General features: G+C 35.2%; 1 protein-coding gene across 4 annotated transcripts in view; it reads right to left on the bottom strand.

The window, feature by feature from the left end:
- LOC118265907 (ADAMTS-like protein 4) overlaps positions 1-21,882 on the bottom strand; it is a 136,565-nt gene that overhangs the window by 71,362 nt on the left and 43,321 nt on the right. The gene's annotated exons all lie outside the window — the stretch shown is intronic.

Genomic DNA, 21,882 nt, shown 5'->3' with positions numbered 1-21,882 from the left:
AGTTGCTTCGCGTAAATTACTCATATGAAAACATCTACATGGTTTAACTGAAGGTATCTAATGTGCATCAGTAGTATACCTAGTTAATGTAGGTAAATTATGTTAAAGTCTTCAAATAAAGCATTTATAGCTCTGACTCTGTAGTCAAGAGGCCTACGCCCATTCACCACAATTTTAATTCTTTCATGCATCAACCAGGGAAAGTCCAACTTGGCAGTACCATCAGGTCACTATTTAATGTCCAACGTGATAGGTGGTCGTTCTCAGGCATTCCGCACGTTTACTATTTACTATTTTGTACCCTATTTTCCAAGCGGTGTATTCCTTCAGCATTTAAATTGGATCCTACTGCCTTGAACTTGATTTTACTATATCTAAACGTAGTTTTACCGTTTGTCTTTGGACATGCAAGAACTCTTAGACATGGTAAAATCTTGGTTCAAATAGATTTCTCCACAAAATTAAAGATCTGAATGACTTTTATCTGCTCTAGGATTTAGTAGGGATGATGATGGGGTACGAAAATTAAAAATATTGGACACGTATTTTTTATTTTGTTGTATAAGAAAATATTACATATATAAACCGAATTAATGTTTAGGAGTGGAAGTAAATACCTACGTCATTTCTACCTACAAAATGTACCTAAAAGTGACATCACGCGACATTTCAAATCTATATAACTTTGAAAAGTAGTTGTTTAGGTCATACACGTCTAATATTTTAAAATGATCTACAAGACGGACATTAAAATAAAAAAAACATCAATAGGTATGAAATTCTGAAGTTAGTGTTACGTTACTTAATGGATCAATATAAATGTACAATGTTCTATAATGTCGATATTCCTCGAATTGCTGAGGGTCACCTACACACATATCGGGCCTAAAGGGCTTCAAATATTTGGCGATCAAGTTCTAAGAACGGCGCCTTACCAAAGCAATAAAACAATACATACATTACAAATATAATAATATCAATACAAAGGGCTCTTAATATCCCATGGAAGTGTCAAATGATAATTATAATTTCCATCACAAACAGCGCTAGTACTTTATGTCGCCGATAGAGAGCGCCACTGCATACTAAGTGAGTGATAACATCGGTTGCTAATACTTTATTAAAATAAGCCATTCATTCATAGCTTAGCACGCCATTATAGGAATTAGTTTTGCTAATATAATGTGGTTTGAATTGGTTGGGTCGTTATTTTCATTAATATTTACTTACGGTGCGTTGTTTTATTATGAAGAGATCTGAATCTTGAATGAGTCTTGATTCATTTATTAGATAATCTTTTCGAGTACATAAATAAGCTATTGGCACGTATCAGTATACTGTTTTAAATAATTGAAATATGTATTCAGAAATTATTTCTTGCTTATGTCATTCAGTCATAAGTGTGTGTATTCATGTGGTATTATACGTTTTTTAAAGTATAGTAAAATATAATTTAATTGTATAGTAAGCGAATGTTTTTTGTTACAAAAATATACGAAAAAGCAATAGTTTATACTACTCACAATAACATATATATAAAAATAGAAAAAGTAATAATTTACTAGAAATCACGAGTTAAATACTTACCTACATTAATAGAGAAACGCTCTATTAATTTAGAGCGACAGAGGGACTCTTCATCATGAGCAGCGTGCGGAGTCGCGTTACGTTTAGTCAATTTTAACTACGAAGTTTATTTAATTTAGGTTTATCTCACGGTGTTTATTATAAAAAAAAATTACATACATACTTATTAATATTAACACAGAACAATAATTCGTACACTACATCCTATTGTACCACTAATATCGTCCCTATATTCGTATTTGAATCGTCTTGGAACTTCCGTATTGTATCTAAGATTCGATATAGATTAGATAGGCACATTTTACTTGCGGTAAAATATACGTAATCCAGTGCATAAAGGGAGTACATGTCTATTAAAATTTATAGTCTAAGAGTCCTTTACGACTATGAGTTTGTGAACATCCGTTGTGACTGTAGATTGGCTTGGCTTGATTTAACTTAAGATGGGAAGTTGCTAGATCTATGTTCGAAGTTTTAAGTTGATACATTTTGTTGTTTTTCTTTTTGTTTGTTAATCAGGAAGGTGGATTGGTTTGTGTTTCTGTGAATTGGTTTAGTAAAAGATTTTTATTCTTAAGATATTTATTCTTAAGAAAATTAAAGAAATTGTAATTAAATGGTTTAATTACAATTTCTGCTATTAAAATTAACTTGTTTATATTTTTATAGCAATGTAATAATAAAATTATAATAAAATTATTGTAAACAGTTTTACATTGTGTAAATTATTTTTACCAACTAAACTATTAAAGATTAAACTTGTTAATAAAACAAAACATATTCTAGAATCATTTTAAAATCAATAGAAAAAGAAATTACTTAGGGTCGTTTTCTTAACTCTGAAAAGCTTTAAATTATTATATTATACTTTACAAAGTTAACATAAAGTTGTAGGTATATCTTCACTACACATTTTATTCTATTGTAAATTGTAACCCGGGGCTGCGGACTGCGGACTGCCTAGCGGGTTAACGGGACCTCCTGCTCGAAAAGCAGAAGTAGGAACGGGCTGGTTTTTAGTCAGTAAGAGTCTAACACTTCCTCTCGCCTCGCACAAGGCGGGAGACAAGACATTGGATGATTTTACCTCTAAAATAAACCAGAACATTGTATTGGTGACCCAGCTCAATGCAATCGAATGTCGATGAACGAACGTTTACTTAGGCCGATCCATTACGTATTGTGGACGTTTCCGGAATACCGTGACCGAAGTATACTAATGGTAACCGATATTTAATGTAATTGTAAATCGATTTGAGCTTATATATGTCGATTGCGAATAGTTCGAATGCGTTTCTTAGACAAATGTTTTAAGATGTTGTGAGTGGGTAGTGATCGATACAGGTGAATTGCGACTTACTGCCGCACTCAGAGTCATTTAATGGTCCTTAGTCCTTAGCAATTGTTTTCGGTACAAAATCGTTACTAAGGAATAGTTTAAGTAATCATTAAATGTCTCTGAGCCATAACTGCCATACAGTTATAACAATGGAAATACGATCGTCATAAAGGAGTTTGACGCTGTACTTAATGAGACTGTAACAGAAGGGAAGAATACTTTAGCCAAACCAATTAGTAGGTACTTTAGGGATTCGATTTTTATCCTATTAAATATGCGTATAGTCGACACACCTAACCGACGACGAAACAGTATTAAGACATTGTCCTACTTTGAAAACCAAACTCAGAACACACAAAAGCTCTTGGCAAGACAAATACAAGAGTTCATTAAATCATATTAAAAATGTCACCCGCATGTGTACTATCACAACCGAAAATCCTTAAATCCTTGACAATAATGGCGTCTTGACAGAATAATGTTTACAAATCTTAAGTAAACACTCACATGGCGTCATCAATGGCATTTTTCAGTTCACATTGCCATGTGTAAAAATAGGACACATTAGGTACAAGTCATGAAGGAGTGTTCGACGGTCACGGATGGGTGGGCAGTTGCGTCACCGCATCGACACGGCCTAATCTGACGATAAATCACTCGGTTTCTGGATCGGAATGAGATCACGGGCCCAAATCGATACTAAATGAGAGACGGGCTTAATTGGAGTAAACCAGTCGCTCGCGCACGATTTATTTTCCACTTCTTTTGTTGTTTTAAATCTGTATTGTTGTTCTAGTGACGTTCCCTTTGTCTCCATTGTGTTGCAAGTGGTTAATTGGCTGGTGCAATTTGTGCGAATAATGATCAATGAGACTGATTCTCAGTTCTTTTGTTGTTCGTTTTTAGCTTTTAATGTGATAGGGTTAATGGTTGAATTGGTATAATGAATCTTTGTTAGGCTTTTGATTGTGGTTTGTCTGTTCTAATTGTAGTTTTGAGTTCAGTTTCTAGGGTTGAGCTGGTCAGCAATTGATGTGACATACATAATCTGATGCCCGTCTCCCATGGGGGTAGGAAGAGACAATGGAACGCAAATTGCTACGATTCTTATACACCTCTTTCGCTTAACCAACAGAGATCAGTATTTTCGTACATGCTCGTCGGTTAAAGGTACTTTTAATTTGGCCCGTTTTTAATATTTATATCGCCAATCTGGTCTCTATATGTCCGTCTACGGTAATAAACATTTGATTATGTATAATATTGTTTATAAATAACCCGTATTTGTCACAAAGAAAGATTCTACATCTACAACTTATACATATAAAGGTGTTACGTTCAAATATATCCGTCGATATAATTGCCCACAACTTTATTAACCAAGTATTGGAACTAACATTTATATTTTTATAATCGTTTAACCGCACTGCCAGTGATTATCTGAACCTATAATTGGGACTAGTTCAAGTTCAACTCATCTGGTTCAAAGGTAAACGATCGGCTTTAACTACCGATACCGATAAATACCTACGATTTATACCACACACGAGTAAGTGAGGGTTACCAATCTACTGTTATTGAAAATTATTACTTGATACTTTGCTTTGAGCACTTACTGAAGAAAAATAAAAATAGAGATATTAACTAAAAATTACGGTTTACGCTGCGTAACATCTCTCTGTGTCGAAACTAGTAGAGCTTTTCTCTATTAATTTACATGAGTAAACCGTGATTTTTAAGTTAATATAGTAGATATGTATCACGATAGTTAAAAAAATAGATATCCTTCTCGTCAATGGATTAAGTGCCACTGTGAACCTTTAAATTAATCCACGGGCTGGGTAAAAGTTATCGAGAATCGATACCTATAGCGATATCGACACAATTCGATTCCAATTCCCTATTTTGCTGTTTTTCCTAAACATGAAGAAAAATGTAATATATTCGCTAAAAAGAAAAGTAACCAAACTTATAACTTTAAACGAACACAAAAAAATATTTCACTCCCAACCACCTGGCGTAAGTACCAACCCTAAAACGCCGCTCTATTTATAAATGAAGTGTAACTGTTACCGCGCGATGGATGCATTGGCATTAGTTAGGGAGGTGATAAAATCTTTTCCGGCGCCCGGGAGCCTATACTTGTAGTACCCGGGTTCATAGCTACACCGATAACCGACCTGTTGCGTGTCATTGTGTCGTGGTTTATGATGTTGTCATCAGTAAATAAGGCAAGATACTTACTTAGTAGTTTGTTAGAAACATGATGAACGAGATTCTGGGGGAACAGCAACAAGTTGAGGTTTATGTTGATGTGTTTAGGTTGTTGTATGTTGGAGAATTCCTTAGCGTGTCTTATTAATTCTTCTTATGAAATTATTAGAACATTGTGATGACTAATACATTTTTGGTTAAGCATGTATATTAAGTGTATTTTAAAAGAATAGAAGCCTATTTAATCTTTGAGGAGAAGTCATTTGTCTTTGATGACATTGATATAAAATCCTATTAATTCCACCCACTCTTAGTTAGTCAGCTTGAATAATTATCTTAATTAAACTAGTAGGTGCAGCACGTAGGTACCTACGTATTCAGTAAATTGTAAAAAAGTGACATTTAACAAGACAAATAAGTCACACGTTACAGTCAGCACAGAGCTTTCACACCAAATTAAAATTATAATTTACACACAACATTAATTAGGTGAACTTATCAAGCATTAACATGACTCAAATTTACGAGAGAAATATGCAAATGAGAGGGCCATTCGAGCCCGCACGGTAGCTACTCGTACGGAATTATTAATATGTTTACAATCCAGATAACAGAGGGCCTTTGTGTAAACGACCATAAAAGTAATTGCGGTAATTCATCTCAATAGCTTATGTTGTAAAATTGGGGTTATAACGCGGGCCCGGAGTACCGAACACGTGGCTGTTGTACGGTTAAGTCTTAGGGTGGGGACGCACCTGGGCTTCTTCGTGATATTTTATAGTCGTTATTGATTGATTAATTGGTTTAGAATTGATAATTGTTTATCTGTAGTTTTTGTGTACGACGATTTGTTTAATTTAGATGTGTTATGTGTTTAATTTGATTAATTGATCCGGATGAACGGTTGAGGCTCGAACGTTAAATAGTTTCCTATCTAATCTGTATCAAAGTGTTTGAACTCTATATATCGTTCACTTTTTTTATTTCACTCACACAAATACTTGCGCCGTATTGTTTGTTCTATGAAAGATTTTGTTTAGATTAGGTTTGACAGGTCAGAATTTATACAATCCGATCTCATCTAAATCATTGATACGTTATCAAGGATTAGAAATATCAAAGATAACGCGAAGATCTACGATATCCTTGACAATATGATACAAGTAGGTGTCGTCAGATTTTTTTTGTTTTCTTCAGATGTTTATTTTTCTCTTATTTGGTAGGTACATGATTCTTTCCTTCTGGAGATTAATGCTTAAACTCAATTTATTAAGACAATAAAATCTTCCAAGAATATTCTGCAGGTTGCAAAATAGTGTAATTATAAATTATTAAAAGATTTTTTGAGCTCATTTTAAAAGTTAATACCATATCAATAATTTTAAGGGTCTTAGATGAGCCCTATACTTTTAAAACTTGGTTTTTCGATCGAACAAAAAGCAAATATTTTCTAATTAAACATAAACAGATTTTTCCTGACCCGACATTGTTTTCAAACTTTGCCCCTTTTGAAATTTCTTACATCGTGGGCGGTTTTACAAACACGAATCTCCCATACACAAACACTAGGCCCTTAAATTAACATATCACTTGAAGTGTTTTCTTGCTATTATGTCATAGAACACACTGTTACGTGACAATAGTGACATGACATGGGTGACATCATGTCGAACACACCAGGTACCCAGGTAGGTACAGTTAGCTAATGAAATTAGTAGCGTAGCTCACTTAGATACAAGTGATATATAAAAATATTTTTAATGTAAAACGGTTTTAATGAGGTCTATTCTACCCTTATCTGTGAATCTACCAATCAAACCGTTTCGTTTGATATCCATAATTGTAGTAGTTGTCGAAAAAAACTAGATTATGGTCATCAAAATTAAGAGTTTGTACCAAATATTAAGTCGATCTCTTTTCAAGGAGAGGGTAAAATGGCAATTACTTAATTATTTGATCCAAACAAACACACAAAGTAAGAAATTTGTCCGAATCTATATAAGTATTTTAGCACAACATATTCAACAATAGTAATTGCAATCACTTAACAAATGAGTCAGTCAAAAACAAATAGATCAGATCAGTAATCAATCACAGTTTCATTATGTTGATGTACATTTTGTCGCTAATTGTACTTGTCTTAATACTCCAGTGCCGCACCTATGGCATAATAAAATGAATGTCGGTCAGACAATGTGACCATTGTCTCAGTTCTGACTAATTGCTGTAATTATTCTACAATAACTATTTTAATAAATGGTTTGCATAATTTTATGTCGGTAGCGATTAACTGAAAAAAGCTCGCAATTTTTGAAGTAGAGAATTTGGGAGTTGTTTATCTTAAGCCACACTTTGGAACGAGCACCTAGCTTCACTGACAGACTGACAGACTATTGTTTATTTCTTTATTTGTTATTGCAAAAGTACTTATTTATGGTTTAATTGGAATAAATCGCAGAATGCTAACGAGTTCGCTGTTAGTAAGAAAAAAATACCTAGTATCATAGCATATCAGAATTGAGTTTGCAATTAAACTAAACGCTTGACCAGTTTTCGGCAATTTTTTGATTTGAAAAGAGGACAGTTACTAATATCTTGAATATTTGAACTTATCCATCTTGTCTCGAGTTAAATTGTACATTGATAGGTGCAATATAATGCATTTTACTTAATCCCGATTTCTCTTGCAATACATATGAGAGCAAAACATATGTTTTGTTTCAAAATAACTTCCAGTAATCTGGCAAATGGCGTCCATTCAATAAATATGATCGAACCCGGAAACATTGACGTCTGTTGCAATGAAATGTCTGTTTGTCTGTTGCTTTTACGAATATTCTTGTCTTGTTTTTTTAGGCCGATGGTAAGTGATCAGCACCGCCCATGGACACCCGCAATACCAGAGGAGTCACAGGTACATTGTGGCCTTTCAAAACGGAATACGCTTCTTTAAGGTTTGGAGATTCCTTTTTTTATTTTTTTACTTTAGTAGTTAGATGTGTTAATATTATCTAATAAATCTGTTTAAATAAAATCATAATCATCTAAGTTGCTATCCGATTCTACTGTCTTAATTCGAATGTTTAACTTATTATTAACTGTTTTGCATTTTAAATAGAACCTCTTTGGTAAGTACTTTCTTCAAAAGCACTTATTGTAACTCGAATGAGATTGCCAAGAACAAACACCAGTTTTAAAATTTTGCTTGCATAGTTTCCAGAAACAAAATCTAGATGGAGTTGCATTTAATGAAGTTCTCGCTGCACAACAGGACCAATTACTATTATCTAAATAACTTCGGTTTCAGTACTTGCGACTGGTTTAATCGTTTGACCTAGTAATTCTAACAACTAATTTCTAAGCTAAAACAAGGGATAGTGCGTTCCTGTACTTACAGATTCTGAGATCGCGAACAATTTATACGCACTAGGAAGAATAAACGATGTCGGAATTTTATGTAATTTCTTAAACATAAAATATTTTGTAAAAACGTTCTCCTTTATCGTGGGTGTATTTACAAACATACAATTTCTCATACACACGACACCCAGACCCGGACTAACGACTGTAAATCACGCAAAGAGTTGTTCCGTGCAGGAATCGGACCAGCGACACGTTGTACAGCACAGCAGCCAGTAGCTCAACGACTGCGCCAACTGTGTCGTTAAATCAGATTAATTTATGCTTGTACCAATGTATTTTTATCATGATGCAAAATCAGTAGATCTGTGTACTAAAGCTAAGTAGACCTTTACCTACTTTTGAAAATAAAAGATGAGTTGAAGATAAAATTAAATTTAGAAAGTGTTTTCTAACATTTGTTTGTGTATAGAAGAAAACGATGCTTAATTTGTACAATCTGTTCATAATATAGAGGCATTTGCATTCAAGTGGACGCTCCTGTTCTTTCTCTCCACATAATCCCAGCCTCTCAAATCTCGTATGAACATAATCCACGCTATAATTATAAATAATTTCTCTGTGTATTAATTAAGCACTAAATATTTTAGTAATTTTTAGCCTTGTTTGTATAACGTGGCTTTACAGACGATACCAGTTAATCTAGACGTGTCTTGAAGGTATAATAATGTCTGTATTTTGGATTTTTTTACTGGTTTACTGCCTACTTCTTTTGTAATGTTCTGTTTAATTTAATTATGGAATCCACTATTTCATTTTGCATACAAAAATATGAGCGAAATATTTGAGCTTTTGTACTAGTTAAAAACTGCTCGACTTTATCACGTAGTGCGTATAGCTACGTAAACTAAATAACGGTGTGCTACGGAGTGGGCCTGCAATTAACAAGGTCTGGTTCAGAATAGGACGGGATACATAAGCACATGTATCTACTTGATTATAAGCGAATACTTTATAATGAACCCATGTACGTCCTATGAACATTATGTTCGCTTGCACGCTCAGACCCCGACAATTATTACCTCCTACCCTACAGGTTTCTACAGTTCGCGTATTAAACCGCGTATTAGCCTTATAATGATAAAATTTACATAAATACTGTTTATAGATTAATAGACTATCTAAATTGAGATGCTTAATTCTAGATTAATAATAATCCGATGCGAAACCGAACAACTCTATTACGGCTGATCATTGGAAGCTGGTTCCATTACAATTATAAGTAAGTAATTAAAATAGTCGGCAGTAAAATGATCGAATGTGCGAATATTAAGATTACAAGGACGAAACGTTTAATTGCTAATATATTTTTATGACGATGTGCCTATTAATGGCATTAAAATAAATTTTATGTTCGTGTAATTAGAGGATTAAGGGACTAGGGATGGTTGTAGTAATCTTGTGTCCAATTTTCACCTTACTAGCGGAACTCGAAATAGGAAGGGAAACGATAAATGATAGCCTTCTCGAAACAACACGCATCCAATAAGTTCACAGCACCATAGTTAGTTTATCACGACACCATAGGAGGTGCACAGCGGTCTGGAATATGCAAAACAGGTTGAGGCGAATGCAATTATTGCAGTCATAGATAGATGCATAGAATTTTAATCATAAATCAATGGGTTTATGCGGCTTTGGGCATTCACGGCGTGTTTGCATGGCGCCAGAGACCCTGCAGAACGGTATGGTTTATGTCATAGGTGCATGCTGTCAGCGCTATATGCAACTATGGGGACACATTATTGCTTCCACGTGTTGGGAATTCTGCATAGTCGACCGTATAACCTAGTAATGCTAACTTGCAGTACATTTCGTGAATGGAAGTCTGTCTGATTAAAATCGACCTCTTTAAGTAGATTATGCTAGGCGCCTGATAAATACTAATCTGTCTAAAGCAATTCTATTTTCTATAATCCATGATGCAGCGTCATTTTTTATTTCATCAGGTGTTGCTTTAGAAGCACTACATGGAGCCACTGTTTACCAAAGGCCTCTTCTCGCACGGAGAAATTTTGAGCATTAATCACCACACTTGCTCAATGCAGCTTGGCGATTTCAGAGAAATAGTTAGAGATGATAAGCCTTGATTTCCTCACGATGTATTCCTTCACCATTTGTCAATAGTGTCTAAATAGTCTGAAAGTACGTATCACTTGGAAAAAGTCACATTGGTACTTACTTCCTACAAACCTTCGGGCCACCACGACATTACTCAGAAGCTTATTTATATCAAATTAAACTATAGCATTGTATTTTGCATCCAATCTCTAACTACAAAAAGTGTGACTTAGGGTTTACTAAAAGCAAAACTTTACATAGTGTTAGATTTCTTATAGAGGTATAAAACTATGGTGATAGATAAAATGCTCTGCCACAAACCATGTAAATCTGATACTCCCTATATATCGTATCATAAAAGTTTATTAGGATTGATATGTTTGTTCGGCTGAGTGAAATCGGGTCATAGGCTACTTCTCCGTTAATTAAACTGTGTTTACCTTCTCGTTAGTTTCCATTAAAGCGATTTTGCTACGGTTTGTTTATTTTGCGTATGAGTATAAACTTGTGTGCAAAGATTTATGCACTAAACTTTTAATAGGTGCTAGCGAGGGGCAAAAGTATTAAAGTATTGATTTTCGAACGCTTAGTGAAACGCAAACGGTTAAAATTAAGTTTTTAGATTGATATGTTCCATGCTTCGGCAAATTGGCTCGACCGGAGTTAGAGAAACGCAAACGGTGATGAAAATTAATAATGATGGTTCTTAATGATTGGTGTTTCAAGTGTCTATGGGCGGGGCGGCGATTGCTTACCATCGGGTGATATGTAATGGTATAAAGGCTAAGTAAGTGTGTCGCGGAATTCTTGAGGGGTTACCGGGGCTTCGGTTCGAGCAGAAGTGGAGGTACGGGTTGAATCAGCTTAATCAGTAAGAGTTTGAAACTCCCTCTGGCCTTACCAAAGGCGGGAGATGTCATTGGATGATTTAAAAAAAGGCTAGGTATATCTAACTTCGTAAGTCATTGGTAAAGGCTTATATTTAATAGTGCACGGCTTGTGGTTAATTCTGGTGGATTTAATATTGATTTGCAAACTTTTATTTAGGTATAGGAAAATTTCATGGTTTACAATTTACTATTTCACTATTACGTGTCAGAATTACATGAATTTGGCAGCATAAATCTGTTAACAGATTTTCTTATAAGAATTATATGAGTAATAATTTATCTTTTCTATTAACTAAAGTGGTGACAGCAGAGCTTGTTCCTGTCTCGTTCGTGAATGAAAGTTGATACAATAATGTTTTATAACAACTGTTTGTCATCTCTGAAGTTTTTTTGGCCAAAAGTCAAGATTTATTGCGATCAAAGGACTTGAATTTTGGCAAATAATTTAGTACAATTTTAATGTTAAATTATTTTTTGCCACAATTATTTTTATGCGTGAGTTAATGACCCTATCTTGATGAGTAAGAGACAGCGAATCTAACATTTGTTTCTTGCAAAATAGTTATAAAGATCACCATGTTCATTACGATTATTAAGATATGGTGTTTTATAGTAACTACCTGTTTAATATTAACAGTGGTAGAAGTTGATTGCGTAAGGTGGTATGCTAACAGAGAAACCTCTGTCTAGCCGTAGATAAATTGATGAAATATTATCGAGTTTAAAGTTGTCAGCTAGAAATCAATCTCTAGCTTTATGCCTAGTACCTATTCTATACCTATATGATTTAGATTTAGATTTCAGCCATGATCGTCCCAGTGCAGAATACTATACCTATATGAACGAAATAACATATAATCAGAACGTCAGTGTCTTCTTCAATCACTTCTTGGAATAACAGGTGTGAGTTAGGAGTCATATTATGTTTATAAACTTGGAATATATCACTTAACACTGTTAGTTAATATTGTATAACATCTCCATAATATACAATGTTATATTTATTAAGAAAGGTCTAGTTTACTGCATCTATTACTAAGCTTGTAATACAAATGACCATCAATTTAAATGGTAGTTACTGTAAGTGTTTCGGTTTTAACGCTTAATAAACATACTGTTATGACTTGTAACTTTACGTATCTAATTCTGCGGAAGTACTTAACTAGAGAATTATAATATTACATTTTGTAGAAGTCTAATAATTGTTTCTCGGTTTAATATCATCATAATATCATGCACTTTTGTCGTCTACATAGGATTGGATGTCTTGTGACTGTGACTTTCAGATCGACACATTGAATGCAACCTGCATCCAGTAGCTTGACCCGTGCGGACAGTGCAGCCCATCGTGATCTCCACGCGTCTCAAAGATCCAACAAACCAGCACAGATGGGGTCCAGTAAGGCTGACACCCGATACGGAACTACGGACTAGCTAGCTGGTGTTACAACTCGAAGAGCAGGAATAGAAACGGGGTGGTTTCAGTCAGTAAGAGTTTGACACTTTCTTGCCTCACCTATGTGGGAGAAGACATTGGGTGATTTTGGCCCCTCAAAAAAATCCAGTAGCTTCCTTCTAGAAATTCGTCGACGTTTAGCTACATCATCGACAAGTCAAGACAAATATATAGATTCGTACTTCAAGTATTTTTCCAACCAAGAATTTGGTGTCACAATTAGGTATGCTAAAGCATTACTCGTAAAATTTGAATAGTTAAATGAAACATGAGAGCACGTAATTGTTTTACAACTGGTCCAGCTCGAGGCTAACATTGGCGCCGGCCAAGGAGACGAAAAAGTGATTTGGCAAAATTAATGACTTGCTTCCATTTAGTTTGGTATCTAATGTCCACAGACTAATGAATGGTATAGAGGCTTGTAATTCTTTTTTAAAGGTCGCTTTTCTTTGAAAGGTTTCTCTAGGCCTTATTAGCTTAGCTTATTTTTCTAAATCATAGAACATAATTTTAATTAACAATTATTTACAAATAGTTTTTAAATCAACCCTGCGGAGAGTGAATTCATTATTTTTTTGAGGGGAGGGGGATCATCCAATGATTTCTCCCGCCTTGAGCGAGGCGAGAGGGAGTGTCAGACTCTTATTGACTAAAAACCACCACGTTTCTACTCCTGCTTTTCGAGCCGGAGCCAGGTATTGCGCTAGGTCGTCCGTAGCTCCGGGAAGGGTATTCACTAGCAAGGTAAGATAGGACAAAAACCATAGCAGACTTTTTATTCTAAGACACTGTACATATAAATCAGGGCTGCATTTTTTTATCAAAGGTACTAAGTACCGCATCTATGCAACTAATTAGTTATTCAAAAGTAAATAAATATCTCCTGCAGAGAAACAATTGCATCATACTTCCATTATTAGACTTTGATTAAATTATAGGTTACCTAACACGAACTTTGATAGTCCTAAAACCAACCAGTGAACAGATTACGGCCAGTGACACTGACATCATCGGCAGTATCAGATAATATTCACGTCCATTAACTATATTATGTGTGTCTGTTTGTCTACATCACAGCATCATAAAGTAAACATTACGCAGTTATTAGGTCAATGTGCGAGAAGGCACACATCTTGTGAAGTTCCGTTTACTAACAGAATTAGAATTATTGATGGTGATCATAAAACTACGCGATTTTATTTATACTTAGAAGAAGGTTTTTGACCTATTGACAGATTAATAGAGTTTAAAATGCCTTTATTGGCGATAGAGTTGCCGTAAAATTGACTTTCGAGTCAGGTCTAAAATTTAATTTTCATTCGAAATAAGTTGCTAATAGAGTAATTCCTCTAAATGCAGTTCCTCTAAAGATAGCGTAAGGAATGAAAATGAATTAAGTGAATTCATGGAGAATCTAAAAAGTTAAGATATCTATGATGTCAGTATGACTAGCGCGTTCGGCGCTCTGATTGGCCGGCTCGAATAAACCAACCAATCAAAGTGCCGAACGTGCCCTGGTTTCGATTACTTTAAACTTATACTAAGGATACAGGTGAGGTATAAAAAACGAAAGTCAAAGGTATTCCTTTCAGCTACTTTATTTACAGACAGTTTTAGTAGATCAGCAAAACCTAGAAAGATTGTTCACAAAATTAAAGGTAGGCTGACCTAAATTACTTGTTCTGGCGTTTGTTCTCACTTATATGCCACAAACGCACAGACAAGAAGCCATTACCTATCCATTTAGTATTACAAAACTGGACGAGTACCAAAAATGTAAATATTACTCAATTCACAAAACTGTGACACCATAAACAAGGCGTGCGTTAGGAAACTAAGATAGCCAGATACGGGAGATAAAACTAGATGATAACATAAAAACAAAAGTTGATACAGTTAGCTTTGCTATCAAGATCTTTTATTGTTACACTCTTAGAAAACTTACGTGTAGGTAATTTACATAGTTCATGATTTTGACTTTTATGTTTAAATGTATTTTTGTAATGACCATGAACTGTATACTACATTTTTGTTTTTTTAAGAGGGTTAAACCATCTAATCACTTCTCCCGCCTTGGACTAGGCAAGAGGGAGTGTCAGACTCTTACTGACTAAAAACCATCCTATTCCTACTTCTGCCCTTCGAGCCGGATCCCCGGTAAACCCGCTAGGTAGTCCACAGCACTTAATTAGTTGACTAGTCACACTAACTATATTGAAAAGATTTTTTGTCTTGAACTGCAGATTGTATCCATATTAAGGTAGATTTCTCTGATTAATGCGTATTCTTGAATCGTTAAAAAACAAATTAGTCCGGAGCTCCGGAGCTGCGACCTGCGGATTACCAGAGCTTCGATTCGAAAAGTGGAGTAGGAACGGTTCGTTCTAAGTCAGCAAGAGTCTGACACGCCTTCTCGCTTCGTCCAAGGCGAGAAGTCATATTTAAACTGACATATAGTGTGAATAACTTCTTTACTCACAGCTATTGCAATAAAGTGTCAATTTGCACCAAATTTTTCACTGCAACATCTAAACATTCATCAATCTACATTTCAATATGAAAATAAACACGAGCCAACATTGTATAATTGAGATGTGTCTCGTTACGGCCACTTTGTATGTTTGCACAGTTATTAAGATCAAATGGCAGGCGCCCGCGCAGCATATGACAAACATTGGCCCAAATGTTTACATTATCTACGATATAAAATATTCGTTGCAGGAAGATATAAATCGTGTTCGGCTTTGACCAAGTTTAGTTTTACTTCCTTATATGTGTATGGAAATTGTGGAATGTTCAATTTATGGTAGGTATTATTGTTTGGTACTACCACGATTATTATAATAGAACGCATTAATTATGTGAAGCCGTGTGGTGAAAGTACTGTTTACACGTATATTATATTGGTTTTGCTTTAACGTTTCTGTGGTATGTGGTTTTGCTTGCGAAGATAAGTTCCCAGTACCTATATCTATTTTCAGAACACCCTGTATCTAGTACACAACTATACACACATAATGTGGTGAATCTAGTTCCTTCTTGATCTTCAAAATTTGAGTTAATTTAATTCTATCAACTTCAAAATCTTTTCCTTTTACTGCCGTACGTAGTTAACCCAGTCTCTAGCAATGTCTTTGGAACAATTTCATTACTAAGGAATAGTTTAAGTAATCATTAAACATCTCTGAGTATGGCAGCTAATCTCCTTTTCACCAAGAAGTTTTATTTTTCACAACATTTCAAAGGTTTATTATCTTGGTGATGTACAAACTACTATCAACCACTAACAATTGTTTAATAATTTAACCGTATACAATACTAAAGACGCCTATGACATACCAAGTCAATAGTCTTCATTAAATAATTACATTGTAACTTGGATCAGTAATCAAATTAGGTGATCCCTAGTAAGGACCGATTGGCCCGACCTAAATAGTAACAAAGGGTCATCTTATTGATACCTATCAGTCAAAACATATCATGGTTTATGAATTCAATTGCTACACCAATGCTGTTTTGAGTTTATATTGTACTTCGATCTACGGAAAGGGTGACGTGATTTTAGAAGATGAAAAGTGTTTTAAACTTGAAATCTTTTTGGCTTTGAGCCTAGTATTCGTCTAGTGTCTTTTATATTGTCCACTTGAATTGTTACTGTTAGACATGGCTCCTCAGGACTAAGTGTTCAAATTCAAAGTCAAAGTCAACATAATTTATTTCAAATAGACCAGGAAGGCACTTTTGAGCGTCAAAGCAAATATAATGGTATTAAAAATGTCTATTTTTCGGTAAGTCCTCTAGTGAAACTATTTGCTCGTCCCAAAGTGTAGATTCCTATGGAGAAGAACGATCAAGAAATTTCATAGATTACTCTTTTTCAATCAGATTCACAATGCTATTCTTGGTTACATTATTTCGATTATTTCAACTATGTGAGAACAATGTAACACCAATATTCAGTCAAACAGACAATAACCTTGAGGACAAAAAACAACAATGCAGTCTGGAGCTGACCAGTCACAGTTGACAGCGCCCGCTCACGAATTAAATTTATTATTAACATTGTTTTTATTCTAATAGCAAAGCTCGTCATTTGTATCTGTCACCTAAACCTGCATCATCTATATCTGTTGCAGAGTACAAGTTCTATTTGACCTTTACACATTCTAAAAATCAAAATCAAAGTGTATCTTTTACTTTTAAGTAGACCTATGACAGCTTTAAAAACTACATATACATAAGTATCGTCACGCCTTTTATCCCCTAGGAGGTAGGCAGAGGTACACATTATTGCACTTTACAATATACACCCGCTTTTCACAATTTATGTTGTAAGTCCCATGGTGAGCCTATAGTCATATACCGGGCACTTTTCCAGACACCGTGCTACTACTGAGAAATTTTCGATAATCCGAAAATAGCCCAACCGAAAACTCTTCAAATATATAAAAAAAAACTCTATTAGTAAGGCCAAACGTAGAACAATTTTCTCACTTTAAAATCAGTGAGAACAGACTTCGAACATTTCCGACAAGGCCGTCGCCATGTCAAAACAGTGTAAACAAGACTCTAGCTTGTAGTTTGCATTAGCGAGACCAAGGGCTGTTTGCTTAGAAAACTGTGTATTACAGAACTAAGCTAAGCACTTACTATGAAGTTATTTTTGTTCACAGGCTTACCAACACTTTCCGACAAGGGTCGTCGCTATGTAAGTAAACCTGATGTAAACAAGACTCTAGCTTGTAGTTTGCATTAGCGACACACAACGTCACGCCTGTTTATCCCCGAAAACAGAGGTGCACATTACAGCACGTAATGCCGCTATACAATGTACACCCACTTTTCACCATTTTGTGTTAAAGTCCCATGTATAGGGGGTGAGCCTATTGCCATATCCTGGACCCAATTCCAGACTCCGTGCTACCACTGAGAAATTTTTCGAAAATCCGAAAAAAGCCCAGTAATACTTTGCCCGACCCGGGAATCGAACCCGAGACCCCTTGTTCGGCAGTCGCACTTGCGACCACTCGACCAACGAGGCAGTGGATATGATTATACGGCCATGCAAATTAGGAGATTTCATTTGAAAATCTTGTAGTCAAATGTCATGTATCGATTCATTCGTAGTTGATTCATAGCTGAGTATATTCTCGAAGTACTTAGTGTCTATGTTACCTAAAAATGTATTAGATCGTATAGGGTTCCTCACTTCTCTTAAACTTCTTTTCCACAATTTTTACTTCCTTAACTCATTAATCTAAAAATAAACGCTAAGGCCAACTTAAGAAAACACATTAAAACAACACTAACATTTAATTAGGACACAATGAAGAAAGGGTCACGTCTTTTGGCACGTGTCGTTCGCAAAACAAACAGACATTCAAATTGTTTGGTATACGTGCCAAAGCAAACTAACAGTTTAGCTTACGAACAAATAGAAACATGCTCAACGAATTAATCAATGTATTACTGGTTGAAGCTTACAAGGTAGCACATCAGTTCGCTGACGTATTTGCGTCAACACTGACTGCTAAGCAATCAAATGCAACCAACCAGTTTGAGGATTAGCTGCCGTGGATACGTTACAACGTGTAATCCCCGCAAAAACAGTGCTAAGTCACAAACAAGTAGCCAAGCTTCTAAATATAGTATGGTATTAGTTGATAATTTCCGTTTAATTTTTTAGAAAGCTGTTTTATTGATTAGATAACTGAGTGTAATGTAGAAAACTTGCTCCGTTTTAGTTTTCTTTGTGAGGCATGTATGCTTATTATTTGTTCTACAAGGCATCCCCTTGGCATGCCTAGTCCTCTATGATACCCCAATGCTAAAATAGGATCACTTTACGAAACTAAACTACCTAAGATACCCATAATTCTAAATACAAATTAGCCTAAGGTATCTTGTACATTACTGTTGTTTTCATTGTGCAATATTATTGTATTTATGTTGGTGATACTATAAATAAATCACTTTCCTAAAACCAACATTTGCATGTGCTACCAGGCCAAAAATTGTATTATCCTTTTTGTTCTCTTCATTTGCACCAACAAATTGATTCCTTTCTAGTTCCTAGTGATCAATTGTTCTTCGTCAAGTGGCGGTGTCGTCATTTTGTTAATAGACGTGTCAAAAATCAAGCAAATCTGTAGACATGGTCAATCAATCATTTAACCCTGTCATCGTCGGCAACTGAACTGTAGCTAGTAGCAACGTCTGTGAATTTAAATGTAGCAGACTGTTCGTCTGTATGTATTCAAAGAATTAATTACTAGTCTTTATGAAAGTCAATGTCAAGGCATTTTCTTCTAAATATTATCATAACCATGTATAAGTACTTTTGAAGCGTGTAAAAGATCGTCATCATCTTCAATACATAATAATGTAATGTGATGAAATAATCTTTTATTTTTAAAGATTTAATGAAGACATTTATTGTTTTAACTTTACCGCATGGAATAACTTATTCCTAAAATATGGCCCAGAATTTCCCATTCAAAATCTATTTCTACTACTCCATGACTACTCATGTATCTTAACCACGTTGTCATTTCTCATCATCTACCGCAATCTCTTCATCCAATCCTCCATTGAACTTCAAGGACCACTCACATCACATCTACCGTCACATTATGTCTACCGTTAAGCAGACACTAGACTTTTTGCAAGTCTCAAAGCGTGCACGTGTTGACGGGGTCACTACACTAGTTGTGTCGTTGCTTTCCAACTGGTCCGTGTAATTATTGTTTACACAACAGCTGCCAACTTACGCTACTGCACTATGGTTGTCAACAGTTCGTGTTCAGATTCATTTGTCCAGTTCTGTAAGTTCGTTTACTTCTTTGATGCATCTCATTGCTTGTAGAGGTTTCATCAGTCATCATCATCATCATGTCCTCGTTCACTGCTGGATATCTCGCCTCTCCAATGACACGCCACTGAGTAATTAATTCTTTGTGAGGTCATTTTATTCAAAAATCGTAGGAAATATGAATATGCTTCTCTAGGTTCATAATAGTTTAGTTACATTAGAGATAGAGTGGGAACACCATATTTGTGCTCTCACAAAATAAGACTCAGTCTCTACCCACACGATGTCTGTATCTTGTGAAATAAATCTTACAAAGTTGTCATTGTTATATATTTATAAAAATATAGAAATAGATTTAAATAAAAATATCAGTTTCAAAATGGCGGATTCATTTTCAGGAAGAACGTTATTAAAAGTAAGGATCCGAAAACTTCCACAGAAAACGATTAGGACCATATCAAACTTTAAACGCAAAAATCCGAAATCATTCTTACAACATTCTCCCAACTTTCCTTCACTCATTTAAATACCAAATATCCAGGCTTTGTAGAAAGTAAAAGGGCCGATGCTTTATTGCCATTCAGTTTTCTTGATACTTCTAAAAACGGGACAGATTCAATCGATCAACTCGTGTTACTGTAAAAGGAAACCACGACTATAATGTCCTTCGTGCGATGAATACCAAACTCTTTGGTCGTTACAAATATCTTGCTGTAATGGTAGTGTTCGGCACTATACAACTCCCGGGGAAGTGAATAATGCACCTGTATTCGTTTCTTAATCGAGTACAATCTATCAAGTCTATCGGCGGAGAATCTTAACACCGCGATTCAGAAAACGACACAAAATGTACAACGCCATCTATCGAGCGCGATGTTAAACGTTCGCTCAAACAGTAGTGAACAGTATTGTCAATGATTGACATATGGCGTCATTTTGCTTGAAACGTTTTCTTTGTCCCTTTTTAATGATTTTGTTTTAATTCAGGGCCAATTAGGGACTTTAATTGATATGTTTTATGTCTTTGTTTCTTTGTAATGTCAATTTGATTAGTACGGTGATGATTGTTATGCCAATTAGACTTCGTTATGTGCGAAATGATGGAATTTTTGTATCCATTAAATTAGTATACATTAATTTTGGTCGAGTGGTCGCAAATATGACTGCCTAGCCAAGGATTTCTAATATGCTATAGAAAAATATTACGGCTAGGGCAAAACATCCTAATGGATTTTTACAGAAAAATCAACCTTATGGTACCATTTCCTCACACATTCAAAACCGTGACTTTTGAACCATTACTCCTCACCCATGTGGGCTGGTTCAATATTGATTGATCAATAAATTAGTATTCTATTTGTACCATCAAATTTTTCCTATAAACTTTTACAACGTTAACTGTGGTTTATAAGTGTTAGGTTTATGGTGCTTCTCGGTCGCTATAAAGCCAAATAAGGGTGTATATAGCCTTCTTGATGTTTATTCACACACAGTTCTAGTATCATCATGTTTTATAGCAAGTATGTGCTTGATAGTCTAAATAAAACTAGCCTATATAAAGTGGGTACTATAAAACCGGAGTGATAGAACGGTATAGTGTGCGAGAGCCATGCTTCGGTATCGAAGAGCCGGCTCGCCAGGAGTAACACGTCCTTACAGAAAATCAACGTGAAATAACGCTTGTGTTGTGTTTCGTCGTGTGAGTGAGGTTACCGAAGTCCCAATTACGGGACTGGGGAGGGCCACAATCCCCAAAAATCCTCAAATTCCTAACCCTTCAAAGGCCGGCAACGCAGCTGTAATACCTCTGGTGTTTTCGATGTCTATGGACGGCGACGATTGCTTACCATCAGGTGGACCGTCTGCTCGTTTACCAAAAGGAGTAATCAGTCTGGATGCTACAGTTCTTAGTCAAATTACATATAGAATGAGATTAATGCCTCACATTTTGTTCAAATGTAAATTTCATATTACTACTGAGATTTAAGAAGAAAAAGTCTAGGTACCAAGATAATTCGATCCCTTGTTAATCAGCTATGGCGCTTACAAACCCCAAACTAATACTTAATACAAATACAATTGAAAAACTGCACAAAATTAAACA

The sequence above is a fragment of the Spodoptera frugiperda genome, chromosome 7 (assembly GCF_023101765.2).
Source record: "Spodoptera frugiperda isolate SF20-4 chromosome 7, AGI-APGP_CSIRO_Sfru_2.0, whole genome shotgun sequence".
Taxonomy (NCBI): domain Eukaryota; kingdom Metazoa; phylum Arthropoda; class Insecta; order Lepidoptera; family Noctuidae; genus Spodoptera; species Spodoptera frugiperda.
This window is presented reverse-complemented; position numbering and strand designations above follow the sequence as displayed.